The following is a 22790-nucleotide window of genomic DNA, read 5'->3' as shown; positions in this document are numbered from 1 at the left end:
TTTTACAGCCCTGAGTGAAGATGGAACCACAGTGGTTCTGGTGCCAATGACCCCATATAAGTAACAATTTAATGTTAAGATTGTCCCTGGGTGTCCTCTTGGGAAGACTCTTGCCAGGCTGGTTTCTGTGGGTGCCCTGTCTGCAGGAGTTACTCCATAGGTAGAGCTGGGTTTATGGTGGCAGTCCTGGGGAGCTCAGGGGTGTGGGAATGTTTTATATTTGCCAAACTTGGCATCACTTCCTTAGGGGCTGGGTCTCAGCTTTTAAGTAATGAGCACTGCAAGTTCACTGTCCAAAATTGTACCCGCATTTCTTTTACCTGCAGTTATCTTATCTCCATCCCCATCACTGATTCCATGCACAGACAAGCATTGTTAGTACTGTAAGAATTAATCACATACTGTTTGAAAAAAAAATTGACATTTGCATTTCAAAACTCTTACCAATTCTAAACATTTATTCTACAAAACTTGGAAAGATTGTAGTTCTGTTTCAAATTATTCCAGCACCGTGGGCATTGCCACAGAATGTAAAATTGCAGAACATATGAGACTGAAACCTGACACCCGTTCTTCCCTGTTGTGAAGTGTCGTTGATGAAAAATACTCTAGTTTGAAGAAAAAAAATTATGTAGGAGCATGACCTATTCCCAAAGCAGCTAGCCAAGCTCATTCATGTTTCAGGGACAGCTGCATATGTAAATAGAGTAGGGGACACTTCTCCAAATACAATCAAACTGCTTTAAAATAGTAAGAAAGCATGAAATATCTCCTACTGAATAATCTGATGCTACTGCAAGGAAGTTCAAAGTGTTAGCAGAGAAAAGAAAGGGCATGATACTGTTTGAAAGTGTATTCTGTAATCAAAACAACACAGAATTTAGTGAAATCAGTCTTTAATGCTATTAAAATTCTTCTTCCTTTAAACATTTTCCAACTAGACATTTTTAAGTTTTGTACTCAAAGAGATGACTTTTGCATGAAATGAATAATCTACTCAGACATTTCAGTACTTTAAAATGCTCTAGAAAAGATGGTGAAACATAGGTTGAAAGGAGCATTTATAAGGAGGTGACATGAGAGAGACTGGAATTGAATATAAATACAATTGTATTACATATAAGTATAAATATAAATATGCAATACATGTAATTAAAAAAGCCCTCATCTGTGTATTTGCACATATAAGTGTGTATATTTTGCTACACACACACACACACACACACACACACATGCACACACACTGATGTATCTATGCAACCCTTTCATTTGAAGACTCCAAAATGCTTCAGAAAGCTGACTACTGTGCTTAGCTGCTCTCCTTTTACAGATGGGGATGTTAAAGTGCAGAGAGGTTATATGTGCAAAGCACATTGCTTTCTTGGATGTGAACTGCCTCTGCCACCTTCAGCAAGCCACCTGTTGCTTCTGAATGGAGAATTAGCCATTTTGGTCCAAGCATTTCATCTTCCCATTCCAGCTGCTAGTTTTCACTCTACCTAAAGAAAGCACAAGCCACAAAGAAGTTTTGACATGTTTCAAACAGAGTAGCCCATTCTTTAAAAAAACAAGCCTAACTTCACATAGTATACACCATTAATTTCCCAGATCTGGGCCTAAGTCCTGCTTCTCACCCATGCAGCATTTAATTCCCTTTCTAAATCTCTTCTTTTTCCATAAGTAAGTAGGAGTGTTATTTGAGTGAGGAATGAGCAAGAGCTGTAGGCTTTAGCCTTTGAGTTACAGAGATGAAATAGTTTACGCTCACAATATGTTGTATTATTTGAAACAGGGAAATAATATTTTTCAGTGAAAATTAAATTTCAAACATATGTCGACGATCATCCACATCTTTCACAAAACATTGCATGTTCCTGAAGGTCCTTATTTCAAAAAGGTTGGACAATTTGAGTTTGATTCCCTGAACTGTTTATTTACTCTTCTTTTTCTGATTTGTTTTGCCTCTTTCTTTCTTTTATCAAATCATCCGGAGAGATAAAAATGAACTGTCCCACATAGATGGCCAGTTCGGGAGCACACATGTAGGAAGAAGCCCTCCAAAATCCCAGGGCTGCAGAGATGGCATCCCCTTTCACCCAAGCTTTTATACTGATCTGCTCAGTCGTCCACTGAGGAGTCCAATTTTAAGACATAAGTTTGCACATTCTCTGCCAGCAGTGTCTGGGGAACAGCAATAAAGGAAAATCTCTCCACTACCCATATGGGCTACCTTTGCTGTAGAACATGAAACCCTGGCAGACCCCCCCATCTCCTTACTCCTTCTTCCTCTTTCACACCAAAAATGCTCTTGGAGAAATTTAATTTTAACTGTTTCTTCATCACATTGTAAAGCAAACACTGCTACAGATTTCTGTGCTGGATAATCACACTGCTCACAGCTGCCCAGTTTCACTTCCCCCCCATTTGGGGAGGCTGGGGCAGAGGAGAGGTGCACACTAAGGTCTGTGGTGGACCTCAAGGTCTGCTGAGGACCAAACTAAAGTCTCAGTTCCCCTGAGCCTGACCCCTATAGCCCTTGACCCTGTTCCTCTCTCAGGTGTTTGCTTCTTGGGGCTTCAACCTGGGCTGCTTACCCCATAGCCTCCCGGTAACCCCAGTCCCCCACCACTTTTTCTTTACTGCTGCCCATTCTTGTTTTCCAGACTCCTTCTCCCATTCAGCCCTGCTTCCTTCTGGCTCCCAGCCCACCTGTCTTGAGCCATGTCCACATCTGAGATGAACATGGTTGGAGCCTTGGAAATAAAGAACAGCCAGAGAGGCCTGCCTTATTGGTAAGTGTGAAAAAAAAAAATCTTCTAAGAGCTGGATGGTAGTAGGGTCAGGGGGAACAGAAATGAGGTATGAACTTCACCTCAAATCTGGTGTCAATCAGAAGCACCTTGATACTAGAAGTCATGAGTCACACTGTGGCAAGATTAAGGTTTTAATAATGGTCACTGTATTTAAGGTGGTGGATCTGCAACAAATGCTGGATTAACTCCAAATATTTCTGTAAAACACTTTTGGTTTCATCCCCTTTACAATAGTTACACTGGGATTTTGCTAAATAGTATGCTCCTCAGTAGTGTCTGATTCAGAGACAGATATATAGATATTTAGGTGCTCCTTCCCACTGATTAAGGAAGTAAAAGCCTAAAATGGTTTAAAAATCTGCCCTTGAGAGCTGCCATGTGTGTCTGGGCACCCGGAGCACTTTAAGATTTACTGCATATACAGACCCAGCAAAGATCAGAGAAATTCTTTGCCAAACACAAATGGCAATGAGACATACTTTGAACTGTCAGTAGTGCCTTTAATTTTCTTCTCTAAAGATCAGAGTCAATGAAGAATACTTTGAATCTTGGTTTGGGGGCCAGTTCTGAAAACTGGGTCTTGATGCTGCTGCCATGAGACCAACTGTTGTACCCAGCAGAAGCCAGACCAGATCTAAACAACTTATTCAGTGACACACTGCAGTGACTTACTTGACACGTATCTTCTCTGGTTTCCATGGGCTCAGGGGAGAAGTGAAACCTCATGCCCACAGAGCAGCAGAGAACTGGATTGCAGCTGGGCTGCAGGCAGTGTGTGCCAGCCAGTGTGCTCACCAGCACTTCTTCAGCTTTTGGCTCTAACTGGAAACTTGGGCTTCTCATGCCTAGATGGTAATGCTGGGCTCTCTGAGATACACCTATTTATCTGTGTCAAATAGGAAGGTGGAAATGAAAGATGCTTCAAGATACCTGAGTGATATTTTCTGTTTAATCTGATTAAACATATTAGAAGATGCTACAAGCAAAAAATGGCCTTTACAAATACATTCAAATTCTTTGAGTCCATTTGGCTTACAAGAATAAATAAAACATCTCTTATTGCCTCATAATATCAATAATACCCCTGAAATCATTCTGTACTTAATGAGCAATTTAAGAGCATTAAATGCTGTGAACAATCAATTTGCTGGGTATTATTGTGCTTCTGTTTATAAACGTCTAATTATATAGGTCAGACTTGCTTGTAGCCTGTTACCTTCGGTAGCCAGCTGCAGACCTCTGACTCAGAACAGTGAAAAACAATTCCTTTATAAATCTCTCCCAACACAACAGCAAGACCAGAGTATTCATACAACTCTCTAGGATTTTGCTTTGCCACCAGCACGTGGCCCCCATCCATGTCCCCAGCACCCTGTCCCCGTGCACGGAAGCCCCTCCTTGTGCAGGTAATGAGAAAGGTAGGGCTGCGCTGGAGAGGGGAGAACCACACGCCTTGGCAAAGGTTTCCCATAAAGATCTGTCCTCTAGCTGTGGATGCAAACTCAAGCTGGTCGTGCACACAACTCCAGCATGCCGAGCCCACTACCCCTCGGCACAGCCAAATGTTTCAGCAGCTGCCCTTTTGTCCTGTTTCTTAAATAAACAAAGAACAGATACAAATTAATGACCTAAATTTATGGCAAAACACACTGCCTTCCCAGAGCAAATAGCCTTAAAAGAACAGATGTTAAAATAGCATTTTGTACTCAGAGAGAGAAAGCGGCTACCGTGCAAATGGAAAAGCTCAGGATGTGTAGAAAAGAGAAGCTAAAGCATCTAATTGTGCCACGCCGCCTCCCGCTACACCACAAACCCCGTAACCTTCTGATGGTGCCTTGCGCAATAATTATCCTCCCTGGGGCATTCCCCATCCCTTCTTGCCTCCTCTTACAGTCCCAGTAAACTTTCACCTTTTATTCCTTTATATTCCTTTTCTAGATGGAAAGAGCAAAATGATCATTTTGCCAGCACATTAAACAGCGACTGGCAATCCGGTGCTGTAATCCTCAATAATTTAGCCTGGAAAAATTGTGCTCCTGCAATGCACCATCTCAACAAACCATTCCTTTGAATTACCCCTTTGTTTTACCCCGAAGGGTGCATTCATCAGGCAGGAGAGATTATTTCTCACTAATTTTTTTATTGAGACTTATCTTGCCAAAGCCTGTATTTAAGCAATTGTTAATGATATCCAAGCACAAAAAAGGAAAAAAAAAAAAAAGAAAAAAAAAGTGATTAAGATGGATTTTGCAGAGCCGGTACTTATTTCGTTATTTATTTATTATTTTTGCACAAAAGCAGAGGGAGACACAATCATGCACAGGAGGTGAACGTGCCTTTCGGGCAGCAAGCAGTCTCTGTCATCCAGCGCTGGCAAAGGCAGGAGTAAGCGGCACTGGGTCATGGCGAGAAGAATTAGAAGGCATCTCTGTTTTCCCGCCCAGAAAGTGCATTCTGTTTATACTACACCACATTGTATTTCTAGTCTTACTCAACATTTTAATATACATTTTCTTGTCAGGCGTCTTGGCAATCGGGTACACGACTTGCAAGATGGACTGAGAATTCCACAGGTGGACTGATTAGTGGGTGGCATTTCTGAGCTCCAGCAAGCTGTTAGCATTATGTCTGTTTGCTTTAGGTACAGATGTGAAATGATTTGACAGTCAATCTCAAAGTGTGTGTGAGTACTTGGGCTTTTTTTTCTTTTTTTTTCTCTTTTTTTTTTTTTTCTCCCTTCTTGGTATGTCAAACTCTTCTTATAATACAATCCTCATCCGTCTGGTTGTCCATTGAAAAAGCATCCCCCCCGTACCCCCCTCCTGTAGCCAATCTGGATGAGTCATGCATTATTCAGGAGATATAATTTGTAAGTGTCAGAAGTGGCTTTGGTTTTTTTTTCCTGTTCGCTCATTTGAGGACCACAGCTGTCACGACCAAGAGTCCTTGCCGGGCACGAGGGTTATCCCACCGCAAAGACGAATTGTTTCCTTTGGGTAACTTGTCCGAATGCAAGTTTCCTTAACAAAGCCGTAGTCGTAAGCAAATGGTGTTTGACAAGTGGAATTTTCTGTTGACTTGCTCATTTCATTTCCTTCTTTTGGCAGAAACACTTGGAACTTGATTTTCTTGCAGTTACTATGAGCCCAGAATAATAACTCCTAAATCAACACTGAGGAGGTGGAAAGGTACAACAACACAAACACTCAGTAACAGTCAGGACAGCGACATGGAAATATGAGTTGACATGCAGAATAACCACAAGTGGTGCATAATTTATTGATTGCACCTTGTCATGGGAATGATGAGCTCTCAGCTAGAGGAATTATATTTTATATATTTCACAACTTTGGGGAAAAATATAAATATTATATATACAAACTGCATATACACTAACTAATGGATAGAGCAAGATTCCTATTTCCAGTTAGTGAAAAGATTATGTGCATCACAAGGCAATGTTTTCTGGAGCCGGGTAAGCCCAGGAGAGGGGAGGCAGGAGGGCGGTGAAGGGGGATACAGTTCTGTAGCATTGCTTGGGTGTTCAGGTGGACGTGGTAAGGTTACAGCCACTTCAGTCTTAAAATTTCCTTAATGCTGGAAACCAGCTGTATTGTATTATAAACACTAGGTTTAAAATTGCTTTAGATTTCAGTATAATATTTCAGTTGTGAAGTATTATATACATGAACTTGCAAGAAAACTGCAGCATGAACCAATGTGTGGAGACCAGCAAACTACCCCGGAAAAGCAGAGTAAAAGGTCTGATAAGTGTTTATTTCTTATTAACTTTCAAGCTTTCAACCAGGCAGACCCTCGAGCCTCCCTGGCTAGGTACAAGCCAACAGCTCCTTTCTCCTCTCCACATTATATTTGTTTTCAGCACCAGGAGAGCTGCTTTGCTCCCAGGCTGAGGGTGCCCCCTTTCAAAGCTGTTGCTGTTTCCTCCTTGTTTTACTCACTGGGTAAGCAGGGCACCAACTGAAGCAGACTGTTCCCTGTCTCTGGCAATCACACAGCCAGAAGAGGAGACACAGACGCAGCACTGTTTGCTGAAGGACGGTGGCTCAGTCTCAGGGTGGGCAGTCGACAAGCACACACATGAGGACCAGCGACTGCTCCACCAGCAGTACCAACTCGACTGAATGGTTGAAACCCACAAATAAATGAGAAATCCGAATGTTCACCCCACATAAGTTTCTTCGAACAGGTTAACCAACTGAAAAATCAACTTCCACTACTTAAAATAAATTGATTTTTCCTATTTCTACATTGGAAAAAACTGTAAGTGCTTTGATTTCTGCTGATTACCTACTACTGCACTTGAGTTACAACCCTGGAGTCAAAGCTTTCTCCAAGTAGAAAAGCTGTTTCTCCAAGTGCTTCTTTTTCAGTGCTATGAAGAAACATGTCAGAGGAGACACGGCAATGCACTCCAAATGAGAAGCAGGGGCTCAGCTCAGTACTTGCTGGTATCAGCAACAGATTTGTCTATATCACCTTCTGCAGCTAGGAAAGTTGCTGCCGTGCATTTGCCATTTAAGTTGTGAGCTGGTTTCGTGCTGCTTAAGGAACAGCTTAAGTTGGAATAAAAGCAGCTTCATGGGAGGAAAGCAGTAACAAAGCCTTGGGTACCACAAAATCACAGCAGAAAAGTGTTCCTCTGTAGCTAAAATGAAAGAGCCTTCAGAAGGCTGGTGGTCCTGCACTAGAGAAAAGCAGCTGCTGCCTGGGTGACATGCACTTTGATTTAAATGTGCTCAGGGTCCACACGGACTGTGACACACATTTTGCCTTATTTTTGCCCTTCAGACCCAGAAATATGTTTACCACCCTGCTCCAGACAATATATATCACACCATTTCCCGTGATTTACAATAAAATCTTGTCTCAGAAGGGGAAATAATTTCTGAACTGTTTATAATGCGAATGTGATGGAGACCTATGACTAAATATCTCGTTTATTATTTTGCATTAGTCTTCTGACTTTTTATGAGGTTTGTCTATGTTAAAAATAGAGAGAACTTCTGTGGAACACATATTTTGGGTGACCTTCTCAGAATAACAAATTACCAGGCTGAATGCACCCAGATGTGAATCACAATTAGTATGGGGAGGACTGCAAAAATAAGCAAAGGCCAGTGTGCAGATGCCGCTGCGGGCTGCAGGGAGGGAAGCAGGGTGGGAGGACGCAGCCTCCCCCGCTCCGCGGCCGCTTCAGAGGCACCCGACGAGCAGCCAGCAGCAGCTGACTCACCTCGGCGGCTGCCAGGGGTCTCTCTGGCAGAGATAAATTCGCTGTGAGAACCGGGTCTGCCTTCCTTACAGCAGAATAATTGAGTTCCTGGGTAGGGAGGTACACTGAGCGGGTCCCCAGGAAGGAAGGGAGATGTGGGCAGCAGGGCTTTGTTAAATGTCCAGGCTTCGCCCCGCTGAGCCCGTGGTGTCCCTGGCGTGTGGCTGGAGCCCAGCTCCCTCTGTTCAGTGCAGTTGTCTTTTGCTGTACTGCTTATTCACACATCGCAGCTCACTCCGTCTAGCTGCCTGGGTACCGATGCCAGGGAAGCTGAAACACCACAGGCTCTGCAAGCCCACCCAGACCACAGGCTCCAAAGTGCATGCCGCTGCCTATTCCTCTGAAATTAATATCTCAGCTCGCTAAATTAAAGCAAGCAGGGTTTCACCCAGGCATGTTGTGATCACACCTCCAACTTGCAATATAGATTTACCATGTAAACTGCTAAGCAAGGTACGGTGCTCTCCCAGCAGGAGAAGACAATGTCTGCCTGCAAGGAAAAGGGTGGGAGAGCAAGGGTGCAAAGCCCTTCTCCAAACAGCTCCGGGGCACCTGTCCACACCAGCACAGGAGATCCGGTACACGGAGAGGAGGCTACATGAAGAAATATGTTTCTCACCTGGAGAGCACTAAAGTCAGAGGCACAGAACATGTTTTATAAAGAAGGCAGAAGCCACCACAGCTGAGCAACGTGAGGCACGGAGGTTGAGCACAGAGCAGGTCAGTGCCGGGGCTGAGCCCTGACTTGCAAGCCCACGGCTGCAGAGGAGAGTGTCCCAGTACATCCCCAACAAACGGAGTATTTTAGTATTTTTGTGCGTCTGTGCAGAGTTCAGTGTTTTGCAGGTGGGTCATTTCTTCTGCCCAGCCCCTTGCTGCGCCTCTGCTGAGTGCTCTTCAACGCAGCTTTGTCTGCTCTCCACACTGCTGAGCCTGTTGGGTTTTTATTCTTTGCTTTTAAATCAGTAGACTTGTTACCATCTTTTAAAAGTGTGAATAGCTGCAACAGAAGCCATCAATTAGCACAAGCAAACAGGGCCAAAGTCCTTCCTTCCTCCTCCCCCACAGCATATTGTGAGAAGAGCTGTGCTCTTCTACTTGGGAGGCTGCTGGAGAGGCTCTGAAGTTGAGCGGTCCCAGTGCCGCCTTTGCATCTGCTCTAGGACGGACAGTACGCGCAGTGCGAGGGAGGCAGGATGGGCTTTCGGCACTGGCACCACGACAACGGGACCGAGACCAGCTCAACAGCAGCAGCAAAGGAAGGCAATTTTTTTCCTCTTTCTGTTCCAGAGAGCCTTCCAGGGCTGAGGGAGGTTGCCAGAGGTTGCCTGGGTTTTTTCAGTGCCATTCCCCCTTCCCAGTATTCAAGAAGCTACGGGGGGAAGCCCCTCCAGCAGCTTTGCTTAATTACTCTGATCTATGGAGAGGCTAGAAAAGCCTCTCTGCTGAATAGTTTGCAAACCGGACCGTTTGTGCCAGAAGATTTCTGTTGATTAGATGATGCAGAGTATTAATTAGAATATAGATTATATGCAGGGGCTTTACCATAAGTTTGCTGCCATTTGGTCTGGGCATGTACATTTCTTGCCACATTGCTTTTTCTCCCAGAAAAGCAGTCTCATGGAGCCAGCCTGGCTCCTAACACGATTCCCATCCAGCTAAGAGGAGGCTGATTGCTTTCTCGCTTGTGAGTTAGAGTGTATTCCTTACCAGCCCGGTGAAGGATGCAAAGAATTACTGTAACATTGACTAAACCTCACAGAAATGCGCAGCTTGTGGCTGAGCCCCACCCAGTCGGCCCGGCCCCTCAGCCGGTGCCACCATGCCACGGTCAGACGGGTCCCCAGCCAAACCAGACATGGGAAGCGTAGTCAAGTGGCCACTGATTTGAGTGCCAGCATACACTTGGCAGGGGCTGCTCCAGAGTCCCTTTTCAAGCCGCACCAAATGCAACCTCCAGGGGCAGGAGGGTTATTCCTGCCACTGATTACTTTGTGTTTGCTGGGGCCCTGGGATTTGCTTATCCAGTTCCCTTGGGCCACATTTGAAGTGGCTCTCTCCAAGTGCAGAGGGACATCTGAGATGCAGTTACTACTGAAAAAAATGTAGTAATTTTTCAGATCACAAGGCAGATCAATGACCTGCCTCACCTGCAGCACATGCCAACAGCCACAGGTCCTTGACAGTAAGGATTCCATTTGGGGCATTTTTTGAAAATATGTGGCTCACAGGGGACATTTTTTCCCCAAGCTATAGTTGGCTTACTTACTAAAGCATGATTTATAGCTTATTATCCATATAAATACATATTTTTTTCTAGATTCTGTAACCCTTATATGCTCTTCCAAGAGCAGGTACCATGTGGCACAGTGGTATATTACCTGTGCTTGGAGAAAACTTTCTAGTGCTTATGTGTCAGTAAATAGAAATTACAGTCTCATAGAGAGTGAACAGAAGCACTGGATTATCTCTGCTGTGCTGTTCCCTGCCTTATATACCTCTAATGTGCCCTTCTTCCTTATCCTCTTTCTAAATTAAACAGCCATTCTGTTTTTTACATCTCTCATTATATATAGAGGTCTTTCCATATGTCTAACATTTGTGTGAGTCTCAATACATCAGACCATGTAACATGCTGATTCACAGAAATCTCACGTTCTGTAATGACCCAGCCTTTGAAATCTACCTGCATTTAAAAAATATCTGGATCAGATTTTGACTTACCAAATTTTATCTGACCACCTCTTAATCAGAGATTGCTAGGATTGCTTTCATGTAGGATTTGACCTCAGACTTTCTCGTTTGATTCAAAGTCAAGTTTATTAAAACCAGCAACTTTGTTCAGCTCTTTAAAAGGAAGAAAAATACTGATGTGTGTTTGCCACTTGGAAATGTCTTGCCATTTCCCTTGATCACAGTTCATTTAAAAGCAGGCAAACTAGCCTCTGCCCCTTCCAAAATACCACCTTCATATCCAAGAGCTGCCTTCAAATGTTTCCAAAGCCGCTTCAGCCGCGTGAATGTCACACTTCTGCAGTGCAAAATAATTGCCTCGTGGTGTTAGAAGAGCTATTGGTAGACTTTCACTGGGTAGTGTGGGAGATGCTGAGGTGGGCAACTGTGATGTCCCTACTGGTACTGGGCCCACTAACTCCAGGTCCAGTGCAGTTGCAGGTAAGGCATTTCTGGTCCCATGCACAGACACAGCTCTCAGGAAAACTGGCCAACAAAATGCCATCTGTCTTTCTTGGTGTTTGCAACTGGAGACACTCAAGAGCTGTCTGGACCTGGTTTCTGGGGAGCCCTGCTTGAGCAGGGGCTTGGACCAGCTGACCTTCAGAGACCCCTTCCAACCTCAACCCTCCTGCGATCTTTGACACTGTGGTAACACATCAGCTTCCTCTCCTTGGCCGGTCACGGCAGCTCAATCATCAACCAGCACTGTAGAGCCATTGATGCTGCAGAGCCAGGGTGGGTCTGCAGCACAGGTTCCCTGCAGGGAGGAGAGATGTGGACTAGGTCCTGCTGTGGGCTAAAGCTTTGCCCCAGATGGGGCACCTCCAACCCCTCAGGATTTACTGCAGGTCAGCACAACTGGGCCAGGAACAGCACATCTGTCACATCCTCAGCTGAAAATCAGCTATTGCTGAACCCAATGCATTGCAGAGTTACACACAGGTGAAAAAGTTGAACTGCTGGAAGTGTAGCTTTGCCTGTGTCCACACATAATGCAATGCCATGGTCAGACATTGATTGTACTGGGGCCACAGAGGCATTTCAGTGACACATTCCTGCTCATGATACTGAGTGTCCCCATCTCATTCAGGATGTGGGAGCTGTAGAGGGCACTGACTCACAGGCCACTCCCATAGTTTTCATCGAGAAGTTAATTGAAAAATGTTACATCTCACTACCTTTGCTTGTGACATTAACTGTGAGGGGTTGTTCCTTCCCTGCACTGAGGTCCCAGCACATTCATCACTCTCTGTTTGCTCCCTGTGACCCCAGTGTTCAGATCAGCAAATGACAAAAACTATCCAAACCTAGGAGGTTTCCTATGTGCTAATCTTCCAGCTACTCTGCAGTGCAACCCACCTGGACTTCCATGCTGCTTTGATGTAAAAAGTGCCTTGGATCATTCCATCATTGAGACCCTCTACCTGTTGGCTCTTTTTACATTTTGCACCCATGGATTTATTTCCTGCTTGTCTTGGCCCAACATACTATGCCAATCATTTCAATCTTCCTCACACACCGGTTCTCCAGACCCATCATAGATACCCAGTTGCTCTTTTAGAAAAAAGATTTCTCTATTAACTGAAATAAATTGCTTTCACTTTTACTAGCTGCAGATTGCCACAGTCACTGCCTTAGGTTCATCTTTATGTTCAAGCAACTGATTTGTATGGTATTGAAAGGTTTGGTCTCTTTTCTGGGGGCCTGATCACTGAGCTCTTACACAAAGCCATGGTTCAACATCATCCCTTTACTGTTTTGAAACAGAGCTAGGACTAGAGACGGGACGGTTCAGTGCTTGGGACACTGAGAGGCAATGCAAGGGACTGTGATGCAATCTCTTTTCTGGCACTGATCTCCCGCAAGGCTTGGAATGATCACTTGATCTCTTTGGCTCTGAGTGCCCCAGCAAGGGCTCGCCAGCACAGTTCCACCACCCAAACACAGTTACAGCCCACTGCAGCAGGTGACGCCTTTTTCTTGGACATCCGTAAAAAAGCCCTGCTCCCTGAGTGTAATGATCTAACCAGAGGGAGGAATGTTATATCCCTCTAAATGCAGCCCCCATTATGCTGCGATCAGCAGAGGTACCGTGACGAGGGACACAAACGATTTCAAACCTTTTCTACTGCTGTGGCTTGCCAGGTTTGCATGGAGAAGTTTTGCTGGCGTAGCCTGGGCCAATGCATCTCCGAACCTTATGTACGGGGGACAATAGACAATCCAGGCCTCACAGACTATTTAAGAATAAACTCCAGACTGTGAGCTGCTCAGACATCTTGGTTGTCGACTGCATATAGGTGCCATCCTAAAACTGTGAAACTGAATACCCTTAATTTAAAAATTCATGCCCAGATCTGTGCTTTGCCCTTCATCCTTGCATTTACAGAAGGCTAAATTGAGATCCCAGATTTTACATCCAAACGCCGAAATGTTCACAATTCAGGCTCCTGCGAAGGCTTACAGACAAGCACATTTTAAAACTGCATCGTGTAAACTGTTTATGTGCTGAAAGAAAGCCAGGGATTTTGCTAATGACAAAGAAATTGTTCTCTCCTCTGATAGCTGAAAGAATTCCTCTAATGACAATAAACCCTCTCTTTTGCAAATTTGCTTTGGGTAGATGGCAAGATTAAAGAACAACCAGCCCAGCTATGATTTTTCAGATTGCATAAGTACCTTAAAAAGATGTTCATTATCTAAAGTGACGCCTCTTCCCTAATTGCAATGCCACTATTATGTGAGATTAATTTTTTTTTTCCAAACCCTCGTAGACAGTAAAACCATGTTTTAGCCTCGGGAGCGAGCCTTGCTTGGAGAGGTAGTGCTTGCTAACGGAGATGGGGGCAGGTGTGGGGCCCCCCGACGGCTGCCTGTGCTGTGCTGCGAGGACCGCTCTGCTCCTGTCCTCACCTCACCCCGTCACATCCAATCTGCTGCCCCAAATCGCAAATGGGAATAAAAAGAAGTGCAAAGCCCTCGACTGGGAGGCGGTTGCAGAAAAAGCTGAGGCTGACACTGAAAACCAACATCTCCGACAACTTGCACACACCAAGAAATATTTGTTTGTTTGCCTCGACTCCCGCTCCTCCTGTTCATTCAGCCCCTGGTATGGTGCCAGGGCCTGGCCACATGTCCCATCCCGGTGGGACAGGGCACCCCGCCGGAGGGGAGCAGCCGAGGCTCCTGCTCACCGGCAGCCAGGCGCTGCGATAGGTCACGGGCTGGGAAAAGCTGGGAGCTTTGCCGTCACCGTGAGCAGTTTGGCACAAGGGAGGCTGACAGCATCCCTGCCCAGCCACCGCGGTAGGCAGGGGAGCAGCCTGCCTGCACCGAGGCTTTTCTTCCTGCAGGGATAAAAGTGGAGACAAAGCGTCTTTCATGCCCGGGGGCATCAAGCGGAAATATTCCCTGGGCCAAAAGGGCACCCATCAAATCGCCGTGAGCAGGGTGGCCGCAGCACCCCGGGGCCGCTCCCATCTCCGCGGGCAGTACACGGCGCAGGCGAAGCTCGCACCGAGCCCCCCGATAGCGTTCGTGCCTGCCCTTACCCAGCCCCCGGCTGCCACCACCATCAGCAAACCGGCTCTTTGGTGCCCCACAGCTCATCCACATTTGCAAGTGACCCTCAGCGCACAAAAGGGGGTCTGGAAAGAGACTGTAATCACCTCCGATCAGCTTTCAGAGAATCGGTATTATTCGGGCAATAATTTATTGAGGTTTCTGTTTGTCTTTGAAAATACCAAAGTATAACATATGCATCCATACGTGCACTTGAAATTGCTGGGAACTCTGTAAACCTTGTCATTTTAATCCTGTTATATGGTTTATATTTAATTGGTTGCTAGTGAGAGATGAAAATTTCACAGATCTCCTAAAGGAAGGAATATTGTTAATCAGCTCATTTAGCATGGGAAAAGGATACGCATCCGCTCTCTAAACCAGCATTTCACAGCCCCGCACAGGTTCCAGTTACTGCAGGAGTCAGTTACCCCTCAAAAAAGTTGGAAGATTAATCCAAAGCTAAATCAGTGACATGATTGTGTTCCAATTACATTCCACTTAAATGCATATGTTTACAATATCCTTTAATAATAATAATAATAATAATTAAACATAGTAAAATACTTCCAAACTTGGCTCATGGCATCGTTGTACTTCTAGTGGAAAAAAAATTATCTGAAGCCCTGTCAATATGCCACTTCCTCCTCCCCCATCTTTTAACAGAAGCAGCCTCCAGTGAAATAATCCAAGCTGTGTTCAAGAAGTTGGCAAGTGGGTCCAATTAAATGTGGTTTTAGTGTATTCTGGCATTTGCATATCTAGTTTGCCAAGAAGTAATGTTTTAGAAAAAAAACCAAAACCACACCATAAAAAAAATGCACAAAAAAACCCTGCTTTGGTCCAGACAGAGAGTGGATGGTGTGATGCATCAATGAACTTTGTCCCACGAATCACAGTAGTTTAAATGAATAAATAAATAAATAAATTTTGTCTCATCTATTGCCCCTTTTTGGCTAACAGGCTTTGCAATAATCTGAATGTCCTGTAAAAGAAAACACACAGAGGGAATATTAGAAAATTAATGCAGCAGAAGAAAAACCAGCTTTAATATTTAGTGAATCATTAAAAAACTTAATTCACAATGACCTTTATTTAATGGAAATATTTAATGCCTTAGCGGAGCCATTCTCCAGATAAACAGTGATTAAATAAAGCAGTCCATCAAAACAGCGCCTGTTCTCCAGGACGCAGAACTGAGAAGTCAATCGTTGTTTGGGAACGATCGCTCACCGCTGCTGCGAGCGATGCCTCGTTTTTCGTGGCTCCTTGTCCTCCCCTCACGAGAAAAACCGCAATCACTTCCCTGGTACCCCAGCCCCCTTTTCCAATCTGCTGGTGGGTTACGTGCAGACCCCTGGGCGTGGGAGCTCTAACGTCCCATTGCCCCCAGGCCACACCTCTGCTGTCATTGTGGGATGCCATGGAGAGCCACAGGTGCAATCCCTCACCTTATTCATCGTTCTAACACAGAGAAAAATCTCAGCAGAGGAAGGATATTTGGAAAACAAAAACCCCACCCCAAACCCCTCGTAAGCCCTAATTCTCCACAAGGCTAAGCGTAAAATGATGTTTAATGTGTACTGGCCATTCCTTTCACTCATTTATTCCATAGCCAGGACAACCTTGCTACAAAGCAAGGAGAGTTAATTAATAAAACGAGGCAGCGTGGGGTTATATGGAATCTTTAAAGCCTTTATCAGTTTGCCAGTCCATTAGTGGGGCTGCATTCTCCGCAAACTCCCTGCTCCAATATGTGCAGCAGAGCAGTTAATTTCTTTTGGACTCAGTCTATGGCACCAAGCTGTTTTTTTTTTTTTTTTCATCTTTATCCAAACAAACTATTAAATAATCAACAAATAAGAATATTTAACCCAAAATAATGAGAGGAACGATCGCTCGCCTAAAAACTATAAATTAAAGCTATCCAGTCACAAAAGAAAGTTGAGTCATCCATTAAGCAACAAAGGAGAAGGAAAAAATAGATCTCACTCGGATGTTTTTGTGGCATTGGTTGGCTTGCAAATGTGCCCAAACCGAGGCCCCAGGAGGATGGACGACTGGAGACTGAAATTGCTCTGAGACTATCATCAGGCAAGAGTTTCCAAAATATTAGAGTATGCCCCAAAAAACAAGCAAACAAAAAGACAAGGGCCACTGTGTCCTTCACTCTGACCAAAATGCAGGGTAGGACCTGTTGTTTGGAGCTGGCTGTGGAGGGGAAGCCTTCATCCAGGAGCAGCACACAGCCTGGAGAAATGCACTATGCGGCTGTGATATGGCAAAGCCCAGCTGCACTGAGGGGTCAGGCCACCCTGCGCTGGTGCCACAGCATTCTCACCCTTCATCAAAAGGCTGGGGAAGGGACCTCCCTGCCTTGCTGCCACCCCATGGGGCCAGGACTTCTTCCCTCTCCTTCCCCATAAGGAGACAGCAGAGCCATGAACCTGCCACCAGCCTTTGTACTGATTTGCCTGGCCTTGCTGACCTCATTGCCCTGTGTGGCTGCTGCAAGCTCAGGCGGCAGCACTTTCCAAGGGACTGCAATGGAAAGTAAACCCCAATTTTAGGAGCAAAATCCCTTCCCTGTTCCTTCCTTCTCCTCACCACCCCTCACCAGTCATGCACAAGAGCTGTGTTTAAAAATGGGGGGGGGGGGGGGGCGGGGCGGGGAAGGGGGAGAATTTTGCAGTGATTTCCAACCCCCCAGCTGTATCTCTCAGAGTAGTTTTCTTGTGGATGCTGTGCTAACAAGATGCTTGACAGGCACCAGGCTGCGCGCTCACAGCCACGCTGCCGACTGCCGAAATTCACAGCCCGCTTCCACACGGCACAACAGGAGAAAGCCTCCTTCATGGCATGTACCCGGGATGGCAAAACAGTCTCCCAGGGAAAATGAGGCTAGGGAGGTGGAAAGGAAATGGGGCAGTCGCAGGAGTATGCACATAACCTGGAAGAATGCTACAGCTAAAGTCAGTAGCTCTTTCCTATTTTTCTAAATAAATAGTGTAGACACAAGCCAGGGGTTGCAGCAAGTGCCCACTGAAGACCAGCAAGTATCTCAGAAGGATCTGTGATGGAACAAACACTTCCATAATTAGCTTAATTTCTGCCCAGAACCCAGGGATGAACTTTTATTTAACCATACTCCTCCGGTGTTCTCCAGAGGACTTGAAAATTGTTTTCTCTTAGCAACAAATAACTCTGGGAGAACGCGTTCAAATCGGATCCGCCGACAGCAGAAAGGCGCGGAGCCAAGCCTAACATCAGGCATCAAACATAGTGCACAAAGGGGCTGGAGAGGTAGCACAGAAGATGTGATGAAAACACTCTGAAATATCAAACCCTGCATCCAGCCTCAGGAAAAACATGACTTTCACTGATGACTTTCATTCTCTTTTATTTTTTTTTCATCCTTCTTCAATACATTCTGTGGCTTTGAATTAGCCGCATCATTTTACCAAGCAACATTGGCCACGGACTTCCCACTCCCAATGTCTCATTCAGCAGGAGAGCAAGAGAAAGCCAGGGGCCTCTGCTCCAGGGATGGAGTCTTGAAGTGCCCCAACAATGAGACTTCAGGTGTGGGCTTCAAAACCATGATTCTGACATCTGTAAAGTTATGAGGAGGAGCTTTGCCTTTCTTTGTTCAAAATAAAAAAAAGAAGCGTTTGAGATGAATTAAAAATGTTTCATCTTCCAGGAGTGAGGCTCCCAACCTTGCTGTAGTATATTGCTTCCTTCCTAAAAGCCAGAATTAAAAAAAAAAAAAAGGGGGGGGAAAAACTCATAATGCATTTGTCCTTAATAAGAATCAAAGTGGTGTAGAAAAGAGTCTTTATACCTCCCATTCCCATAGCCTGATTAATGTGCTCTGTCTTTCAACATGTGCTTTCCCTTAAACCTCATTTTTCTGTAATTTCCTTCATTCTTTTAACAATGTGCTTATCCCTATTATAGAAAAAAAAAAAAAAAGAAAAAGAAAAAGCCACTCTTCACAGATGTTGCCTCTCTTCTCACCATCCTCCTTCTTCTCAATAAAAGGAGACAATACTGTTTTCAAAAGGTGAGCATCAATATTAAATTATATCAATACATGGTAAACTGATGTCTTTGCAAATAATTTTTTTCTGCCCTAGACATATTCTTAACCTGTTCTGGAAGTAACAATAACTATCCAAAGTAGTTGGATATTTCCAAATGCAAAATTTTGCCTGCCATTAATGCAGGCAGTTTTGGACTGAAAGGATCTGGCTCAGCTATGAACAACTGTAGGACCTATCAAACACTCTTGATAAAAAAAAAAAAAAATCCTAAAACACTAAATGGTCGTGCTTTCATGTGGGGGAGCCCTGAATCTGAAGAGCATCAACCTAAAATAGAAGGCTAACATTAGGATGAGTGCTAGTCATCTACTCACTGTCTTGAAGGTGACTCATATGTAGCTCACGTCAGGTAGGTCCCAAATCTTAACACCTCCACTCGCCCTCAGGCTTCATTCCATGAAGAGGGGTTGAGAGACCAGGCCCTTACATTTATCATATTTCTTTTTAAATAGCATTGAGTACAGCTCTCAGGTATCCAGCTCCAGACCATCCAGCTGCATTCCTAGTTCAGAGTACAACACTTTAAAATCAGATTATACCATCAAGTGTTTCTGAGAATTGCACATCCATTGGCCCAGGGCAGGCAGGGAGCACTCCCATCTCCATTCTCTGCTGCAAAAGTGTGAGCACAGTTGTTTTAATGACTTGTTGGAATACACATTATCCAGCGTCTTCCCAGAAACAATGTTTCAGGCATTTTCAATCCCTCTGGCAGAAGCGTGCCCACAAACCTGCTGGTGTTTGGGGATGAAGGCATCGTTTGCCGCAAGGTGCTGACCCCTGGCTGTCTTGGTGGCTGGCGGGAGCAGGGAACCGTCTGGCTCGGTCCTACAAACAGCCCCAGTGTCTGCTTGATGCCCTCACCCTGACACAACACCCACAGGCTGCAAGGTGAACATATCTCTGCTGTATTTTCTCTGCTCAGCAGGAATCCCGCCTTTTCTTTCACACTGCAAACTTCATGTTATAGATTAGAGAGAATAATAGAGCACATTAAAATCAGCAGTCTTAGAGAAAAGAAAAAAAAAGAAAAAAGCTTGATCTACTCTCATTTTTAACTACTGGCTATGGCCATAAAAGGTTTCTTCAGAGAGATTTCAAAATGCATGCGTTTCTTGATCCAAATTTAGCCCAAGAATAACAAATTTCATGAGTGGAATACTGCTATATACCATTTGTTTCCTCATTTTTTTTCAAGTTTTGTTTTTGCGAGACTTTCCCAAACATTAATGAAAAATAATTTTTGTTTTATGACAAATAAATTGGGCAAAGCACAACTTTGGGTTTGTTTTATGCTTCAGGAGCCTTTCCTTTTGAGTAACAGTCTTGAGAAATCCTGGGAAGTATGTTGCAATGAGTTATCCAACACTTGCAGAGGTATGTTGGTCTGTCTGTCAACAGGGATCCCAGTGCTCCTGTGTTCATTAAATTATATTCTCATAATTAACATAGAGATGTACAACTCTTCATTTCTCCAAAAATCAAGAATTGCCTAGTTAGTCTCAGCTCGTTAAACCACAGATTTTTCTTAAAAGTCACTCAGTCATTTGAAAATAATGAAATACTGGTATTTATAGTGTTTTCAAGCTGTCATGTATTTAAGCCTGAAAATCATCTATGAACAGAAATCACATTCTGGATACATGGTGCCAGTCAAACTACTTTTAAAAAGAAAGAATAAGCTATGGAAAATTAAGACCTGGTAGCTATAGCCTATGAAGAGAGAATATGTTTCATTAAGATTTTAACTATATTTTTTATCTTGGTATGAATTTCTAAAATTATCTCAACACGAATCCTTACTAAGTGTGAATACATGGCAAATGTAGTTGAAAATAAATTATATCTTGTATGATAAACCTCTATCAGCTTCAAGGAGTTTTATTTATAGATAAAGTACATTTTTAAAATTGTAAAAAAAATTGCAAAATGTATATTGGGAGCACATCCAAAAGTTTAAAAAAAGTGGCTTAAATGCTAAAATTGAAGACTATTTGACAAAAGCATAAAATACAGCATCGAGACTAGTTTTTATTTTCTTAATAGATATAAATAAGACTTAACCAAACTGTATTTGGGGAAGGTTGTGAAAGAAATATTTAAATCCCTATCTAGATTTAAATCCAGATACAGCGTATACCATGCCGTGGAGCTGTTTTGAGACAGTTAAGCCTTTTAATATACCTCCTGTAGTACTGAGGCAGTAACATATTGCTTTACCAGTTAAATCCTTTCGGAAGTCATGATGTACATGTAACTTGCTCTTTAAATATTTCACTAATTTAAAGCAGGGTTTCATGCACTAGGTTGTTATGGCTGGGGATGTGCTGTGTAAATCCCTATCTGGCATGTTCTGGACGTGGCATAAAAAAATCCTTCTTGGTGCTCAGATTAGCACTGATAACTGCAGGAATCACAAGCAAGGTTGCACAGACCACATTGTGTTGGCTGCTACATATGAACACTAAACACATCTTCTAAAGATCTTTAAGGAATTACTCAGGCTGTGATTTTGATGCACACCTAAATAAAAATTAGCAAGCTATTTTTAACTACTTCCTCACATGCACACACGTGTTCATACACATACACACATTTTAAAGCACAACACTGAGCTTTAGAACAGTGCACATTAAAATGTCCTAAAAAATATTCACCAGCTGTATTTTGCATTCAAACATTTATTTGTTTCCCGCAATCCCTAAAATACTCAATCACACATTAATTTCAGTTCCGAGGCTGGACTGCATACCTTCCTTCTCCTTTGCAGCCCCAAGCAAAATCTTGCTAAAGCCAGGCTCAAAAAGAAAAGAAAATTTGGACTCCCGGTAACAGCTGCGGTACAGGAGAGGCATGAAGTCTGTCCCAGTGAGGGGACGGTTTTACACAGAAATTGTGTCCCCCTGCCACAAATGGTTGATGTTGAGGAGTTATCAAGAATGAAAACTGTGTCCATTCTGCACGAAGATGACGGTGTATTAGTGGAGAGACTGTCTTCTAAGGACAACAAGCCTGAAAGCAAGAAACTGAATTAAAGCAAAATGAACCTGAGGATAATAAGCAGACAACTTTAACGAGTTCAGGTTCAGGAAAAATTGACTAACCCAAGAAGGTAAGAGAAATACTCCAGTTTAATAATCCACGGCTTATTTTTGAAAAAGAGAAATATGTTTGGGTTTTTTTTCTTTTTTTTTTTTTTTGCAAACATCTCTGTTACTGGAAACTTCTGCAGCATTTGCTGTCCCTGCCAGAGTTCAGCCTGTAGCACCTTTGGCTTTCCCGCTGCCTGGCTGTGCAGAAGGCTTAGCCCACTCCTGCTCCGCAGCGCTGGGTAAACTGCCGATAATCTGCACCAGGAGCATTTCAGTATGACAACTGGTTGAAAGTAATACTTCCTTTTTAGCCTACGAGAAGAAAATGGATAACCTTTCCAAAAAGTATCATTTCTTTGTTAACACCCATTCACAGGTTTAGCTGGATTTTATCACACTAGCAGGAGCTGCTGACTGTAGACTTCAAGAAGCAGGACTTGTCTGTCCACATTTGCCAGAAAAAGGGAACTTTCCATTTTCAGCTCAAAAACACTCATAAAGGACCAACTCCTCTCTTACCACATAGAAAATATTTTTTATTTCCAAAATCACTAAATTTAATGACAGAGTTAAAATCTGAATGAAGAGTCACAAAATTTTCACAGGACTCCTGAAGTAGAATATTTTGTAAGAGCCCAAAAGATTTGTGGTTCACTGTGGTTTTTCCTCCCTTTAAAAATGTAAGACAGTTCTGTTAAAAATTCACATTTATTGTGCCAGTAAGAAAACCTTAATACGTTGGTTAGATTTCTTTAATAACAGCCCACTCTCCGGATATATTTCAGTTTGGAAATCACATGGACAAAGAGTGTTAATAATGAATAAGTTTGAGAATCTGGCCACGGAGAATTATATGACAATATTTTAGCATCAGTTTTCTAATTTTGGGGTATTTTTTGTAGGATTGAAATGTATTTCACCTTCATTCTGAAAGAATTTGTATTGCTTCAAAGTGAGGGGAGGGAGCAGGTCGAAATTTTCTCCCCTTCCAAGTTTGCCTCAGCTACAAATTGCTGCAGCATCGCTGATCATAAAACAGGGGGCTCAGGATTTCATTTTTGAGTAGGCTGGAAAAATGTAATTTTGAAGTTGGTTATTAGGAATCAATTAAAAAGTTAGGGCATTTGATTATTGCAGATTCAGCTGGGGGAGGCAGGAGGCAGTCAGTCCACCACCACCATTATCT

The sequence above is a fragment of the Pseudopodoces humilis genome, chromosome 3 (genome assembly GCF_049639895.1).
Source record: "Pseudopodoces humilis isolate 2021_Gansu_Grassland_sample_001 chromosome 3, ASM4963989v1, whole genome shotgun sequence".
NCBI lineage: Eukaryota > Metazoa > Chordata > Aves > Passeriformes > Paridae > Pseudopodoces > Pseudopodoces humilis.
This window is presented reverse-complemented; position numbering follows the sequence as displayed.